Here is an 18,270-nt window from a genome sequence, read left to right on the forward strand (position 1 = left end):
GTCCCTTTTATAAAGGCATATAAGAACAATCTAGAACTTTTATTGACATGCTAATTACTGTTCTAAAATTATCTCCCTTACACAACTAATCAACTTTCCAGAACATTCCAAACATGACTAATTGAATTCAAGGTTGTGAGGTCATCAAGGGCAGTGACCTTGAGAATGTTCTAGACTAATTGAACTCAGGTCATGATGAGTGTGGGGGGAATGACCTACATAACACACCCCCTCTTCAAAAAAGAAAATTTTTCAAAGAAAAATCTTTCTTTTACAAATGTAATCTTGAAAAGGATTTAAGTACTCAAATTTTGTTTTACTCTAAAGTAAAGTTTCTTGAAAGTGAACAACAATAAAATTTCTTGAAAGTGAACAACAATAAACTCTAAATACGAGAGAGACAGTCTGCAATTAAATTGTCTCTGCCTTTGATATGTCTAATGTCAAGATTAAACTCCTGTAACATTAAACTCCATCTTAGCAATCTCTGATTTTTGCCTTTAAATTTCTGCAGAAAAACAAGAGGGTTGTGATCAAGGTCATCCATAAATTCGTCTGGCTTAAATTCCGCCATGATTGAATTTCGCTGAGTTCACAGTGTAAAGTAGTTTTGAAAAGGTAGGCAAAATGTTGTCAAACGGCTCAAAATATTCGTACTCCCGGACGAGCCCCCAATTTTGTTACGTGCAGAGAAAACGAACAAAAGGGTGAACTCAGCAGTTAACGTTTAAACAAAATTTATTACGAAAATAAAACTAATTGCTAAGTCAGGGATAGAGTACAAGCTTTAAAAGTGTACAGACTACTTATCTCAGCTGGGACGGCAAAGCTCCAGTCTCAGAGTTGTAACAGTCAGTTGGATGAATGAACAGTCCTTGCAGGCTTGAAGCTGCACAAAGTCCACAGTATAAATCCAGCGTTGGCAGTGAAGGTCTTGAAAAGTCTTGAGAATGACTACTGCTGGAGTTTAGTAACACACAAGAGACACGATCCCAAAAGTCTGACGGAAGCTGTGCACGTCCCTTTTATAAAGGCATATAAGAACAATCTAGAACTTTATTGACATGCTAATTACTGTTCTAAAATTATCTCCCTTACACAACTAATCAACTTTCCAGAACATTCCAAACATGACTAATTGAATTCAAGGTTGTGAGGTCATCAAGGGCAGTGACCTTGAGAATGTTCTAGACTAATTGAACTCAGGTCATGATGAGTGTGGGGGGAATGACCTACATAACAATTAATTTGGGGATAATACCAATATTCCTGCAGGCATTTTAGCAGTATCTTGAACCATCACAAGTGCATCCTCATCTTCTTTCCTTTACAAAACTGTAGTGATAGTTATACTTGCACATTAATACTGCACAGGTGTATGCATAAGTATGTTTGAAAACTCTTACCACTTAGGGACAGTGTCACTCATACATTCCACAACAGTCAAGTACAAGTTCTTAATCATGAACCAGATAAGACCTAATGTAGGATGAAAGAACTTATTTATTGCTAAAATGAAAAGGAATAGCAGTGTAAGTGAATAACACTACAAAAATGAGAGACAAAGCTTATATTGAAACTTGAAATAACTTTTGTCAATTGTCCACCCTTACAATATGCTCAAAAGTGAAGGGTATTCAGGACCAACTTGTCAATACATGAAAAAACCTGACATACTTTCCTTTTACACATGATAAATATATATGTATGAATGCAGTACATTATAAAGTGAAGGATAGGTTTATATTGATTACATCATGGAAATGTAAAAATTATTGTTAATAGGAAAGGTTAATCATACTCATCTCGTTTTTGAAACACGAGTTGGTAACAGCAATTACATTTTGTGAATGTAAAATGCCCAATGTATAAAAATTATGAAGCCTTCTTCATCATAAAATTTCTATCATTTAGATATTTGTTGCATGCACTTGTTTCTATGTTCCTGGAAAAATTTGAGATGCCTCTATTTCATAATTATATTAATTTTAGAAATTAAACTCAGAATTCTAACTATCAATGTCATACAGTTATCAACATTAGGTTGAAGTAATTATATTAGGTTGGTGTTTGGATCAATTCTTAATATCTTACTATCATATCATTGTCAGCTACAAAAATATTTCTTCATGTAAACTATGCAACTGCAATATCAAAATTTGTGGCAGTATGACTCGTAATGTAAATTACCTTTGCAAATAAAAAAATGAATACAAAGCATAAAAACAGTGCTTTTCTCGTTAGTTAAAAAACCTATCATTACAAAGCAACTTAGTAAGCTAGAAGTTATAATGACAGCACAAAATTGTAGACAAAATCTGTGAATTATGCAAAGCTTTCATTTTATGCCAGTGATGTAGCTTGTCATGATTGAAGTCAAATTGACTGAAATAAAACACTCGGTACAGTAGCGTCAAAAGTCCCATAGATCTACAAATTACTGAAATTTTTCCTCAGTGGAATTATGGCTCACCAATTTATATGTTTTTCTCTTTCTGCATTGTCTTGCTTGAGCACATTAATCGTTGATGACATCGTTGAAATTTGGTACACTGAGTCTGTCAGTTTGATATTTTTTGTGACTGAAAGCTGAAACGACAGAAATTTGGAACGTATATGATGAGTAATAAAACCTTTGTCCAGTGCAGGAGTACACGGAACAACCTCTGCTTTTTCATCTTGACTAAAGCCACTGTTTGTTTAAAATTTGAAAATAGTAAGTTGAACTTACTATGCCTATTAATATTCATACATTGATTTAGAACCCCACAAAATTGGTCCCCTATCTAGATCTACGTACATGTACAATCATTGTATGAGCTGCAGTATTTCTTTCAAAGGCATTTGCGATGTGGTGATTTGCACTGTTTCTTGGGCTTCATGATTTTACTTTGGCCTTTAGCACTCCATTTCTTACCAGTTTTCACAGGCAGTGTGATTCCTTGATTGGTGTAAGACTGGTTTGGTTTTGGTGACCTTCGACCTCTGCCCATGTGTGACATTGATTCATTGCTATTTGAGGTTGCCTCATTCAGAGTTTTCCTGTCTCCTGAAAAAAAATGAAATCATGCATGAAACATAAACCCTTGATAATTTAAAAAAAACAGTATTCAAGTGTCAGAGTCCTAAAATTTTTTGCAGTTGAAAGAATTTACAATACAACTGGCAGTCCCCATGGTAATTAAATGAGCACAATTTTTTGGTCAGGTTTTCACAAACAACCATGCATATTTAAACAACCTTCCCTCTAGGTCTTCATAGTGTTGCAATAATATACACAGTCTGAAAGATTTGTATTACTACCAAGATTACTTATTTTCAAAATTCATCATGGCTCAATTGGTTTTTGATTAAAAAATAAAGAAAGAGCATTTTTCACAAGTTAACAAAAATGATAAATAGAAATCTTTTTTCTTTGAAGTTTACAATAGTAAGCTGACAGTCTTTTCACTTCACAACCGTAGACGAGCAGTCATAAATGCAAGGTTAGTTTGTAGGTGACTGTTACATAATACCAGGTGGATATGTGTTCTCAGATTTGGAAGGAGATAATATTCCTCAGCTCACAAAGTGCAATGGTATAAATTACGTTGAGAAATACATAATTCACTAATGACTTGCAGAAAGTTTTCTGCATAATGAAATTTTGGAAGACACACAGTATGAATTCTCAACCATACTGATTAACGCAACATTCAGAAAATATGAATGAAATGATCATGCTTGAAATGTGGAGAATTGTAAGCTGACCTTCACAATGATCTGATGTTACTGAAGCCCTACAACCACTGTCAATAGGTGAAAATGTACTTGGGATTTTATTCCCGTTCATTATCGAGTGTAATGTATTTAACACAAGACTGCACTGCTCTTGCTCTGCCAACCTGACGTTTTCGGAAATACTGGGCACAGAATATGATTATAGAGACACTGATCACTGATGGGGTCAATTGTTGTTTCATTTGATTAAATGTGTAAACAGTTCTCCAAAACCCAGCCGATACTGCAACCTTAAAGCTATCTCTATAAAGGGAAATTGCAGAAGACAACACTTACCTGATTTCTTTGCTATGGCGCGAAAATAACGCTGATTAAATTACCACCAAATTTCCATGCGATGCTGTACCGGTATTTTTCCCCGACCTTTATACATTTGTCCTCAGTGACAACGATGAAAGAAACAGTCTGAATACTCCATGTTTCTTCAATTCACCAATACACGACAGCAAACTTGTTCGAAGCCAAATAAATATCAGTCAACGAGAAAATATTATCAAATTATAACAATGAAGTAGTATTTAACGCAGCAGAGCCTAGAAGCAGATGTAGTATATTTCAACGGTAACTTTGTTCAGTTCAGATATTTGATTTGCCACCAAAGATAACAGAGCACATCACGTGTTTGATTTGGACCAATCAGTAAGAAACATTCATATGATTGCTGATGTCATCCAGATTGATCAGGTTGATTGTAGTTGTTTTGTTCATGTAGTTGATTTGGCACAAGAGATAACAGGCATATCACATGTTTCATTCGGGCCAATCAGAGACATTAACATAATGTATGACATCATCGGACCACTGGACTTATAGTCTTAGATTTGATGTAAACAATAATGGCAGTCTGCAGGTCTCATGTGGTAGAAGTTGCTTTGGTCAGGTGTGGTGTTTTTCTTCCAGTATCTTCAAATTACTGTGACAAGTGTAATATTGATCAGAATGTAGCTGTAAAATGTAAACTTTGCTGTGGTTAAATACATTTGTTATTCCCGTCAGTGGTATAAGGGAAAAGTGTATGTTTATTATATGTAAGCAGGTGCAGATGAGCCCCTGGCTTTGAAGTAAATTTCCAAATACATGTGAAAGGGACTAGGACAGCCAAGTTTTGTAAAACTAATGAATCTGTATTGTAGGTGGCAATGCACCTACTATTAACATTTATCATCTGAATGGAGTTTAAATGCCTTAACATATGGTTCAGTATTAAAATACCCCTGTTCAAAATATAACAAAAACATCTCAAAATATTTCTGTAGCAATTTTATGTTTCTGAAAAAAATACATTTTTTGATAAAAATAATTTGCTGCAACTATAGGTTCATGAATATCACTGGATGAAAAGTGAACAATTACTTCGTAATAAGTCTTTTTTTTTGCTTAAAATGTAAGTGTGTTTGTTACAAAAGACAGAATATTTCAAGAAATTAGAAAAAACTACAAACAATTGTTTTCCAACTGAAATATCTCAGTATCAATGTTTTCATGATCTAACATTTTGCCAGCTCACTGGTAATCTTATATTATGGACTTACTACAAGGCTCACACATCCTTATGTAATCTCTAGACGCCCTGCCTGAATATCATACAAGCAAGATGGACTTTGTACAAGGATTGCACAAGGTAGCCAGATTCTTGTAGATATCGTGTGAGGGTTGTTACAAAGATGGGCAACTTCTAAGTCAGTATCAGGCAAGTTTGTCAAGGATGTCACAAAGTCTACACTACGTTGCAGTTTGTTGGGGCAACCTTGTAACTTTCGTACGGGCTATACCCAGGAGAATGTTATGGTCAATGGTGTCAAATGCCGCTGACAAATCTAAAAGAACCAGGACGATATGATGGTGTTTATCGAGAGCAAGCATGACATCGTTCAACATGCATATAAGTGCAGTTTCGGCTTCATGCCCCTCGCGATAAGCAGATTGAAAACGACCGTACAGAGAATTTTCGAACAGATAACGATTTAAACGAAAGAAGGCACACTTCTCCAAAAACTTGTAATAGGCTTATTAACCGTGTCTGGGCCGCCTATGCCAAGACTTATGAAATTTGATCCGAAGGTATTTGCCAAATTTAAAAGTCAAGTCAACTTCAATAAAGCTGAAGTTGGCCGCCTTAAATATCTGATTTTTAGAATCACAGTTGCTTTTTCCTTAGCATGGCGTATAGTCACTTTTATTTATTCTTCCTAGTTTACAAGTCGACACATAAATTAATGACTAATTTACATTTATCCGGTGTCTGCCTTAGTGTTATATTTGATGCACATAATGATGTATATTAATAATCGACAAATTCACCTCTTAAAGAGCAGAAGATATGTATTTTCAAACAAGGTATTACCTTCAGGAATATTTCCCACTTTGGACTTGTGTAATTGCTGAGAATTACGAAAGTGTCAATTACTTCAAGATTTTGTTGTGCTGTACCCATGAAACACTGACCACCTGGTTTCAAACTCTGGTATATACCTTCCAAGGCAGTGTTAGAATCCTTCAACCAGTGCAAGGTTAAGTGTGCTACGACTTTGTCGAACGAATTTCTGTACTCTTCATATGTTGACAGCTTTGTAGCATCGCCAAGACTGTAGGTTATATTCTCAGCTACGGAGATTTTCTCGGCTTCTTCGATCATCTCTCGGGAGATGTCGAAGGCTTTTTTATGAAAAAAATCCAGATAGATAGTTTGATAGATAGTTAGATAATTAGATCGTCAACCAAACAGATACATAAACAGACAGACAGACAGACAGACAGACAGATAGATAGATAGATAGATAGATAGATAGATAGATACCTACCTACCTACCTACCTACCTACCTACCTACCTACCTACCTACATACATACATACATACATACATACATACATACATACATACATACATACATACATACATAAGTACATAATTATCTACGGTACCTACATATACCTATACTAGACATACATGCATGAGTATACAGATGCGCACATGGACGAGTAAAATCACACGTTGTTAAGGTCGCGTAGAACAATCAATAAAAAAGACGTATACCTTTTGCTCTGTCACATTTGCAATGTATTTGTGTCTGAACACTACTGTTTCCATTACAGTTTTGCTGAAAACATATTTATGAGCCATGGAATGAGAAAAGGGCCCTCTCGGCTAAAATATCACTTTTTGAGTTTTTATTAATATTATACTATGACGCTTAAATGTTCATTTGATCAAGTTTTTAGGGTCAGTCAGGCCTAATTTGCATATTTATGCATAATTTGCATATGTAATGAGTCAGCTTGGCTTCAGTAATGTTGATTACAAATACTTATATACAGCTAATTATTCAGGTTTTCCTGCAATTGCATAAGTTGTTTTCAATATTGAATATAATGTTTTGTATTTCTGTCATATTGCAGGGCTTTCTTTTTCAAAATTAGACTTATTAAAATAAACAAACAATATTGAAAAGGGTGGAACATTGCCAGCAACTGCAATATTTTAAAGACAAACTGAGAAACTAAGAAAAATATAACCAAGTCTCTCTAAAAAGGACAGTAGCTTTTTCTTTTGATAGTTTTCCAGTATCTTTGTTCTTTATATCAAATATTTTTTCTCATTCTAATTTTCAAAGTATGTTAAAACATTAAAATTTGTCAAGCTGCATTAGGTAAAACACATGACTGTAAGCCCGGACTGAAATTCATGCTGGCGACAGGATTACACATTTTGTGTGCTTTCACTACAGCGTGTCTATGTGTGATTCTTGAAATCTTAACAAGTCATCACATCAAAGACAGTACAACAAACGCTGTGAGATTTAATATTGAAACATTCACCGACCATTTCATCATTTGTAATCTCTGTCTCGGTAATATTACTGTTGACTAAGGTTTCTTCGAGTCCGTGTATTCATTGTCATGGCTTACACTTGCATTTCCGCTGCCAGCAGTACTCATACTGATACTGAATTCGTCTGCACTGTTCAACACAGCCGTCAACACTCATCGATAGAAAGATATTTATGTGCAATGTCCACGAAATAATCCAGGCCAGGCGTTTTGTCCAGAACTAATAACAGAGTCGCATTTTTAGGTGATAATACCTGCCTCTGTTAGACTCATTGGAGAAATACGACGCTCAATGCTGGCGACGACAACGTCGACTGTACCACGCTCACACATGTAAACAACGTTCAAAATGGCGGCTAAAGTACAGCGTTGATAACTTACCCTGTTCTAAGAGGTCATATAATTACCCACAAGTCATCTGAGTGGGCAAAATACGGGATAAATTCCATTAGACACCGCAATGCATGAGTGGAAATTAGTTGTTTTCATGCGGGAACTTTAAACGCGTTTTTCTATTATTATGCAAATTTGCCGAGAGGGCCCTTTTCTCATTCAACTGGGAGTGACCAAAAGTTAATAAATGAAAATTCATGTTGGATTGAACGGTAAAAGTCGCTGGTGCGGACTTTTACCGTTCAATCCAACATGAATTTTCATTTATTAACTTTTGGTCACTCCCAGTCCTTGGGGTTGCGGTAAAGGGCCTTAAAACCACTCCCCTGCCACAACTGTGTGAATATTAGTTTCCATAGAAAGTGAAATATCATCAACGATTCTTCGACAAGAATGCTCAGAAGAATACATTTTTGGCATCCCTCCAAAAATGGATTATGATAATCACGATATTCCTATGCTTTAATTAAGCTACCACTTGTAATTGATTACACAAACCTGGGATATAGCTCAGTGTGACCCACTCGTTTTCAGTCATGTTTCTTGGGCAAACATCGATTATTTTATTGACAAAAGGCCCAAGATAAATAATTCACTCTCACCAGTTACTCTTCCAACACTCTTCGACAAAAGTATTGTGAGGGTGCCTGTCCTACACCCAACGTCTAATAAATCATCTGTCAGATCAAATTGTAGTGCATTAGAGATTATTGCCATAAACCGTACGGCATCTTTATTTGCCCAGGGAGAATACGTCTTCAAACGACTTAAATTCATCGTGTCAGTCGCATATCCGTGATGCCTCGTACCGTAGTGTCTCCTATCTGAATTACCCAGTATGAACAGAGAAAGAGAAGGTACATGAACAAACCGATCAAAAATCCAGGGTGTTTAACTGACGGGTGTGAAGGATAAACCCGTCATAACTTGATCTAACAGTTGTACCACCACAGCTATTATCAAGATTTACGAAAATAATAATATAAATAATACCACTCCGCTTTTTATTGAGATGTCTTATCATTCTTCATGCTCTACTTAATTTGTTTATTCATTTGTCTATCCGTAACTCGAGCTCACTTTATATAAGTTTTAAGAACGATTGATAAAATTTGTCATCAACAATACAAACAACTACTTAAAAGCATAAAACGGACATTTTAAAAGAGCAAAACAAATGGAAGGAGGCTGCAAACCAGCAAACTGCATTGGGAGATGGCTTTCTTTTACAAGGCTTACACAATACGCCTTATCTACATTCTTTGCCGACTGATTATTTGGCAATTCGAAGTTACAGTTTTTGATTCATGTCCGGATGGCAGAGACATTCAGCTTTGAATTGTAAATATATTCTTAATTGGATAACCTGCTGTAAAATGCTGTGAACATTTTACCAACAGAGTACCCTGGTAGACTAGCCGTCAACCAGCGGTGAGAGTGTTCAGTGTAAATCTACCATTGAAACTCTGTATTCAAAGCACGTAGAGGTAATTAGTTGAAATCTTCTTCGGATTCGAATTCACACCATACAGCACCAAGTCACCTTGCGAAGACAGTCAAAATTACTCAGCTAAATCACCATAATTAGAAAATAGTGGTTCAAGAAGAGAGCTGCGTTGTTACAATTTTCTGACAGATCATTTCAGGAATGTCCTGTCAGCATATGCCAAATGACTGGCAGGGCTACAAGCAGGTCACAGCAAGTTTTCTAGGCTACAAGGTTGTACTTGTATGCAAAAAGCTGTGAACATAAAAGCTGTGAACATAATTGAGATTGCTAACCTTTGAGGTTTCTGTACGTTCTGTGGAATGTATTGTTACTGATGATTTCTGTTTAGCTTTAAATGCTGTCAAGGTTTAACGTCCAGGTTCTTAACGCATTACGTGACACCTGTGTCATCCTAGGGTTGACCGGAATAAAAGTTATGTGGAACACAGATATCAGAGGGCGATGTTCCAATGGGCATTTTATCTTCGCCTCTACCTCGTCTCTGCAACTTTGTTTCGTTGCTTGGTTTTTCACCAATCATTTTACTCTAATTGTGGAGTATCATCTATGCACGGAATCGATTAATACTATTGGTCTATACAAGTTAATCGTCACGGATGAAAGAATTCATTAATGTAGCAGAAGAGAGAACTTTGACACTCATGGGATACCAGAAACTGCAAATGAAAACACTGGTAATAGACCAAGAGATAAATTTCAATGATTTCAATGCGGCGCATAGAATTTGTAGCCGAGATGAAAGAGATAGAATAATCAGACACCGACCAATCATAATAAAATTTGCAAGCAGAAGTCGTGACAGAGTGTACAGAGAAAACAAAGAAAATCAGACACATCTCTGGATACATTTGGTTACAAGACGGAGAATAAAGTATACAATGAGAATGTGAACGCCACCAAAACGAAATGTACTGAAAAGGACAAACGAGTGAAGGAAGGCTCTGCGTTACTAGTTTCTGTAAGTTTCTGTAAATAGATTTGGAAAAAGCTTATGACCGAATTGATCATTGTACACTTTTTATAAGCTTTAAGAAGTGGTTTGAATGGTAAGATGTTAAGGGTTTTGAAATCTATGTATGACAATGTTAAATGGTGCGTAAATACACCTCATGGCATTACTGACCTCTTCCATTGTACTTATGGGGTCCAACAAGGTTCAATACTACCCCCTTTATTGTTTAACCTTTTCGTAAATGATATAGAGGAATCTTTATAGTCTAATTTATATAGTGGTATCTATATTGGTGTGCTTTAACTAGCGCTCGAGTCATTGGGGTCATCGCCAGAGTCCCAATGACCCCAATGACCGCCACAAGTACCGCTGCAATATCACAGCTAGTGTATTTGTTACTTGTCGATGATCTTTGTCTTACCAGTGATTGTATCATCGGTTAACAGAGGCACCTAGGTAAACTAAACACTTTTCTAAGAAATGGAAACTGAAAATTAATATGAATAAGTATGAAATTGTTGTATTTGGAAAAGCGGGAAGACTTAAAAGTTATGAAAAGTGGTCCCTGGAAGGTACTCGTATCGAAACTGTTTCTTTTTTTGATTATCTTCGAAGATTTTTATTACAAGATTTTACCTATACTAATGTATGGCTGTGAAGTTTGGAGGTTTCACAAAGCTTGTGACATTGAAAGAATTCACACCTTACACACTTTATTCTGTAAATATATACTTCGAGTATGCAATGCAGCACGTAATTCTGCTGTACTTGGAACTCGGTAGGCATCCTTTACGTATAGATTTCATCGGATTATCAAATATTGGCTTAAACTCTTAAATGGTAGTGACCATACATTTGTTAAACAGTGTTATACTCACCAGTTTGAAATGGAGAAAAGGGATACGACTGCTGGGCATTGAATTTTAAAAATCTTTTGTACAGCTATGGCTTTGGTGTCGTTTGGGGAACTCAGAATGCAGGAGATGAAAATCAATTATCAATTTTTAAGCAAAGTCATTTGATATTGGATGTCAGCAGCGGTCAGCTAGTCTTACTGAATTTTCTTTGCTAGATACCTACCGTTTATACAAAAATAGTTTATGCTAATGCTGATAAATATTTGACTGCAATTGGTATACAAAAAATTAGAAGAGCTCTATGTTGAGAATATCTAGCCACAAACTGCGGTAGAATATGGTAGATGTGAAAAGATAATATGTAGAGAGAGAGGAATATGTCAATTATGTAACACAGAACAAGTTGAAGATGAATTTCATTACAATCTTGTAGGTCCTGTATATAAAGATTCCAAAAAGAAGTTCCTTCAATCTTACTGTCATGAATTCCAATCAAAGATAACATTTTCATCGCTTTTAAAGTCTTAAAACTCATTTACTTTACATTTATCTTCTACGGTTTCAAACTAAGAGAACAATTGTTAAAAATGGTTAAATTTCTATGATTTTTCGTACTACTAGACTTTGCTATTTGTACAACTCTACCCCCGCCCCATTAATCTACGTTTATTCTTTAAATGTATAAGAGGCTGGAGGCCTAGTATACCGAATAAACAATATTAATTAGTTTCTGTGGACACATAATGCTAATACCTACGTTGAGACAGCTCAAGGTACTTCATTCGTCGTTATCCGTAAATGCCACAAATTGTTACAAATAAAACAATAGATATAGTGGTTGAAATTTTAGAGAGTAACCTCATTTGAGTTGGTATTTTTGCGGTGGGTGGTGATATCAACCTGGTGAACTCTCAGCATGGAAGCAGAAATTTCACTCGGCTTCCTCTCGTGAAATTTCTGCCATCATGCCTCGAAAATGAATATTTGTCGGTTCGGTCGTGATATTGCCTCTCGGCTCTGCCTCAAGACAATATCATGACCTACCTTCAAAAAAAACCGCAGACATAACTACAAAATGTAACATTCAGACATCTCTTTATTCAATTATTTAAATGTCTATTTATGGATATTGAAAATACAATCGTTTTAACAACACAAGATTTGACATGGCTGGGCTTGGAGTTGTGTGGTTGCTTTTGGTCGCAGCTCGACAATCAAGATGTCCCTTATACTCTTCTGTTGTTCCTGGCTCGAACGTTTGTAATTACGAACACCTTGAAATGTAAACGGTAAAGCAGCAATGAGCAAGACTAAACTTTTTGTTTGTGTTCAATCTCTTCTCACAATATATTTAAATTGTTGACATTTATTATTGACATATGAAAGTTTGCCTTTCTTTTCGAATGAAATATGTCGCACGAAGATTTGTTTTTATGAAAAGCAAGTATCTTTCACCTTTAAAATTGACAATTTTTTATAACTATTTCGATGACCATCAGCAATATGTACAATCCCTCTAATCGATATTGGACATTTGATAATTGGCCCTTCGTAATATAGATCATAAAATCCATATGCTTATGACATACTCGCCCTCCACTTTAACGATGGTGTCCTGTGCGTTCCATAGTCAACTATTCATCCCCCCCCCCCCCCTCCCATTTGATGGGCACAGCGAAACGTACTTTTTACAGGTGGCCGGACATGAATTCTCGCTGGATTACGGTATTTGCATGTTTCACTTCCTTGTAATGTACTTTCATGTAAGCTTTTGGAAACAATTGTGTGAATAAGACCTCTGGGGAAATGTTCACCTAGTTGTTTCATTTTCCACAGTAAATCGATTTGCTCAGTAGATATTGCCTCACCCTGTTCCCTTTTTGTTCCAATACCAATGCTAGACAGTCTCTTCATCTCTGCATAAAAGACCTGACGGAAACCAACGAATTTTGTCACCAAGAAAATTTATCCGAGTTTTGTCTTTCGAAACAAACATAACTTTGCAAGCCTATTATCAATGAGAGTAAAGTGTTTAGTGGGTAAGGGTGTCAGTCGATTTTTCTCGCCTCTAGTATACAAACTTGCTCAGCCAATACTGCAAATCGTCTGTGGATATCGTTTCTGAGCAGAGTTATCTTCACTCTCTCATCAGTTGACGATTCAACGCGGGTATTATTTCAGGCCATGGCCTATTCGTTGAAAATCCATAGCGCTAACATATTACGTCGTTGATTCTGTGGGATGCATTTTTTGCGATGACCTGTACAGATAGGAATCTGACACTGGGTTAGCAAACCGCCCTCTGGAATATCCTTTAATGAAATAAAAATATGCAGTAATTATACATTCTCACTTGCATGTTCAATGACAAGGAAGATATAAAAATGGTGGAAATGGCTGAAATGACGAATTAAAGACTCGCCTGCAGAGGGATGCTGGTCACTGCTACATCAATGTTTTAAAAGTCAGCTTCGTTCAAATATTCTGCTGCTTTTGAGTAAAGTAACGCTTCTCCGGAGATATCGGAAAAATCTGGATACACCTCTCGCACTATGCTGCAACTCTGACACTTTCACGTCAAAAAGTCAAATGTGCCTCGTGGTCGTGCATTTATACTAGTCCATATGTCACTGTAGGTGTGTAAAATATGCATATCCAATAAACTTGGAAAAGATTGCGTGTGACCTCATAACTGAGTGATGATTTGTTAAGTTAAGTAATATATACGTCCTAGGTGCAAAACGTTGAATAATCAATACTTCTGAAATAGGACGATACCATATTCAAAGTTAGGCCGATGAGAGTCGAGACAAAAGATTTTCAAACACTGTATTGTTGTTTCGGGGGTGTTTGGATGTACAGGGGCTTGTACCACTTACGCGATGCACACCCGTGCATTTCGATCAAAATTCCTTAACTTTCTCATGATCAAATGATAATCCATTGTAAAACAAGGTACTTCAAAATGAGTGAAATCAAGCGATTTCAGTGATACTTATGAAGGATTTTGGAATCTTATGCAGTTCACTCCAACTTCCACCATTTTCGCCACGCTCCTGAAGACTGCAAATAACTGTCTTAGGTAGGGCCCCCTCGCGAGATGTTCGCGTTCGATTGTTCATTTGTCGTTTCTCCAACCAAGTTATATCATCTTGGACGTACGAAACGCATGTGGGACATTAGAATTTTATTGCCGGGGTGGACAACTGGTGGTCTGACTGACTGATTTGCATAGGCACTCCATCTTCTATACATATTGAAGTGTCTGGTTCACCAGAGTACCGGGCACTAGACTGTGTGCCATGATGCAAAATTGATACATAGATATATACAAGGTACAGCAGCTAATAAAACCTTACCATGCGCAAAAATAACTTCCTACATACCAATACTAACATTTGAAACATTTTACAACATCTCCAAAGTATTGAAACATGTACTGTAATCTGTAAAACAATTCACTGTGAGTACACACAAAAAAATTACACACTGAAATTATCACACACTGTTTATGTTCAATAAATGGAACATCACACAGAAAATCTCTTTGATAGAAGAAAGTGTACAACTTCCCTGAAATGTGACCGCTGACACAATTTAGCAACGTTTTATAAACCCTATTCGTTGCTCACAAGGGTCACTCGTGCATGGCCTCAGGTCAACAGGCTTATGACCTTTGTCCTAGAATGTTATTGTACACCAGTGTATACATCGTCAGAGCAAAGCATGGCTTAATACGGCAAAGGAGTCAACAGACACGTGAAACGTTACATCATCTTTGCCAAAAGAGCGACATGAGAGTAATAACATTCATTTATGCTACATGTCCACATATATATATATATATATATATATATATATATATATATATATATATATATATATATATATATATATATATATATATATATATATATATATATATATATATATATATATATATATATATATATATATATATATATACACAAAATGTATACAATGTGCCCTCCCGGTTATCACCATAATGGCTTTATGGCAACCTCTGAACTTGGGCACAGAGCGTACATATATATATATATATATATATATATATATATATATATATATATATATATATATATATATATATATATATATATATATATATATATATATATATATATATATTATATATATATATATATATATATATATATATATATATATACATCTATTTATGACGTAGCTAGATATGAACTGAAAATGCTCACGTGTTTCAGTCTTGCAGTTTTCTGTAAATTTAAACTTTTGATGTGGGTTTGCCACAAGAAAGTGTTATGATCAACATCACGAATTAATATTTACTACCTATTAATTCTGAAGGTCATTAAATATTCAAATATGTCATTAATTGAAATAAAGATGCTTAATTTTTTTGACTGCTGTCATTTTGATTTCGAGCAGGAAAGAAACATTAAGGTAAAGGGCGACGAATTCGGACGCGCACACGCTTTAGAACGTTTCTGCGCAGATTTAACTCCAGCCTGTCGCAAATGGGTTACTTTGTAGCGCATGTATTTAACATCACCTGTCATTGTTGAAATTGCGCTTTTACCTAATTTTTTGACCCAGTCTCTTAGAAATACATGTGACCTATAACCTTGTCATATTTTGACCCCCTAGGAAGCTGGTTTTTATTCAATATGAGCGAAAAATTAACATTTCTCTCCCATTTACATGGCGCATATTACCCATTCACCTGGAGATATTGTAAAAAGTAGCGTGGTGACACCCTTTTATTAAAAGTGTAAACTAAATGGTATTATGTCAGGATTTTATTCGCCAAGTTGGTCAAATGACACCATTCAAAGCGACAGGAAGAAAGTTCGAAAATTACGTAGTGATATAATTCGATATCGTCATTTTATAATCGATGCTTATGTAAAACTTTCTTTACAACATCATGAAAACTATACATTCAATAGATATGGATATTAAGTCTTGGTATTTATTAAAATTAACTCATTTGCTAAGCTTTTTATAATTGCTTTCTTTAGTTTAAGTGAATTATATCATTTTTATTTATTTCTAACGACGCCATTTTAACGTCCGTTTCCATGGAAACGAGCGTGGTGACCCCATTTTTATTTTATTTTTGCACTTGCACAACTTCCAAGAATATTTGTGCAAAGTTTCAAGAAAATGACACCACAACTTAATTTTGACGTAATTCGTAGTACTTCACCTTAAGTACCGTTTAAATCAGCTGAAACACCCGTAGTTTAGCAATTCATTGACAGGACACTTGTATATTTCTCAGTATAGGCCATATGTCTGTCACCATCGAATATTAAGTGAGTATATTCAGATCTGGACAGTAATTTTGCTTCATATTAGTAATTACAAAACGTCATTAAATATGCAGATAAGCCGTTAATTGTCACGGCTAAACGTTTCACAGAGTAAGATATCAGTCAGAGCAGCTTGGTAAAATAGATTGGGAGTCAAATTCCTTATTCCAAAAATTCATGACATATGCAAATGAAACATTTCTTAATGTGACACTGCTCAATGATTCACAGTAAAATCAGACAACTACCAAATCAATATCTGTAGCCACTTTCATCAAATTTGGTGTGTAATTTCGTAGGTATATATCACTATTAAAATACATGCAAAGGAACCATGCATTAAGTTGACAGTGCTAAATGCTTCACAGAACTGTCAATATCTTAAGCAGGTTTCATCAAATTTGCTGTATTTTCAGAGGTATATTACTACCTACAAAGTTTATCAAGAGCCATCAATTAACTTGATACTGCTAATTGCTTAACAGAAAGTCAGATATCTGGCAGATCAATATCTGTAGAAAGCTTAATCAACTTTCGCACAATACTTTCGGAGTTAAATCACTAATTATAACATTTTATTGAATAGTCGCGCCAGCGGCTTACTGATTACGTATGCGCAGATTCTTAATATACTAGGCTTGTAACTGGAAGTGTACCAGCCATGTTTTTGAGTGCTCGTAAATAAACAAATACAAAACGTGCAAAGTATTATTTTATAACACTCACAGTATCATCATAATGTTATAAGATTGCCATTAGTGTCCAGTTTCATGAAACATTGTTCAGTATTTCCTGATATATGTCGACACTGTCATTATTGTCTTCATTGGAAACGAGTATATGGAAACAATGATATTTCATATCCAGGCGCTCTTCTTCTGTCAGCGTGTACACACACAAACAGACAGACAGACAGGCAGACAGACAGACAGATATCGCTACAACATTAGCTCACGTCTACACATCATGAGTCAATGTAACTTTGAATTCAGCGATTGACTGCTGCAACTACATTGTGCTCTGCCACAAATTCTACATCTCATAGTAATGCTGAGATATTCTTTGCAGAGGAAGACATTGTACTCGAATTCCTCATCAACAAGATATTTGTTAAATCTTAAGGACACGTTTTCCAGTTGTGAAAGGAACTCCTTTGGATACAAATTTTGCCCCTTTGCTTGCTGACTTAATTCTTTATTCATACGAAGCAAACGTCCCCCAGAACTTAGTCAAAGAAAAGTTTTCAGATACATTGATGATGTCATTTCTCTGAATAACTATCTCTCTATGATTTGTCATCCTAAATTGGAGATTTAGTAACTATTAAACAAGCTTCTTCAGCTTCGTATGTTGATATTTTTTCTCTAGATTCACTCTGGTGGTAATCTATCTACAAGACTGTACGACAAGAGAGATGATTTGAACTTTACTGTCAATTTCGAATTCCCTCATCTAAACACCAACATTGCACTGCCGTGTATATATATATATATATATATATAATATATATTGAGGTTGCCATAAAGCCATTATGGTGATAACCGGAGGGCACATGGTATACATTTTGTGTATATATATATATATATATATATATATATATATATATATATATATATATATATATATATATATATATAT

At 35.4% G+C, this 18,270-nt stretch overlaps 1 protein-coding gene and 1 long non-coding RNA gene across 4 annotated transcripts in view; both read right to left on the minus strand.

Annotated features, from left to right (window-relative positions):
- The window catches only part of LOC139128437 (juvenile hormone acid O-methyltransferase-like), a 57,873-nt gene that overhangs the window by 8,758 nt on the left and 30,845 nt on the right, over positions 1–18,270 (minus strand). The window lies entirely within an intron of this gene.
- On the minus strand, positions 1,871–4,963 carry LOC139128420 (uncharacterized). The gene is made up of 3 exons (XR_011551296.1): positions 4,057–4,963; positions 2,918–3,049; positions 1,871–2,589 (listed from the first exon to the last, which is right to left on the minus strand). It is a non-coding gene; the product is annotated as an uncharacterized lncRNA (long non-coding RNA).

The sequence above is a fragment of the Ptychodera flava genome, unplaced genomic scaffold (genome assembly GCF_041260155.1).
Source record: "Ptychodera flava strain L36383 unplaced genomic scaffold, AS_Pfla_20210202 Scaffold_53__1_contigs__length_892398_pilon, whole genome shotgun sequence".
Taxonomy (NCBI): Eukaryota; Metazoa; Hemichordata; class Enteropneusta; family Ptychoderidae; genus Ptychodera; species Ptychodera flava.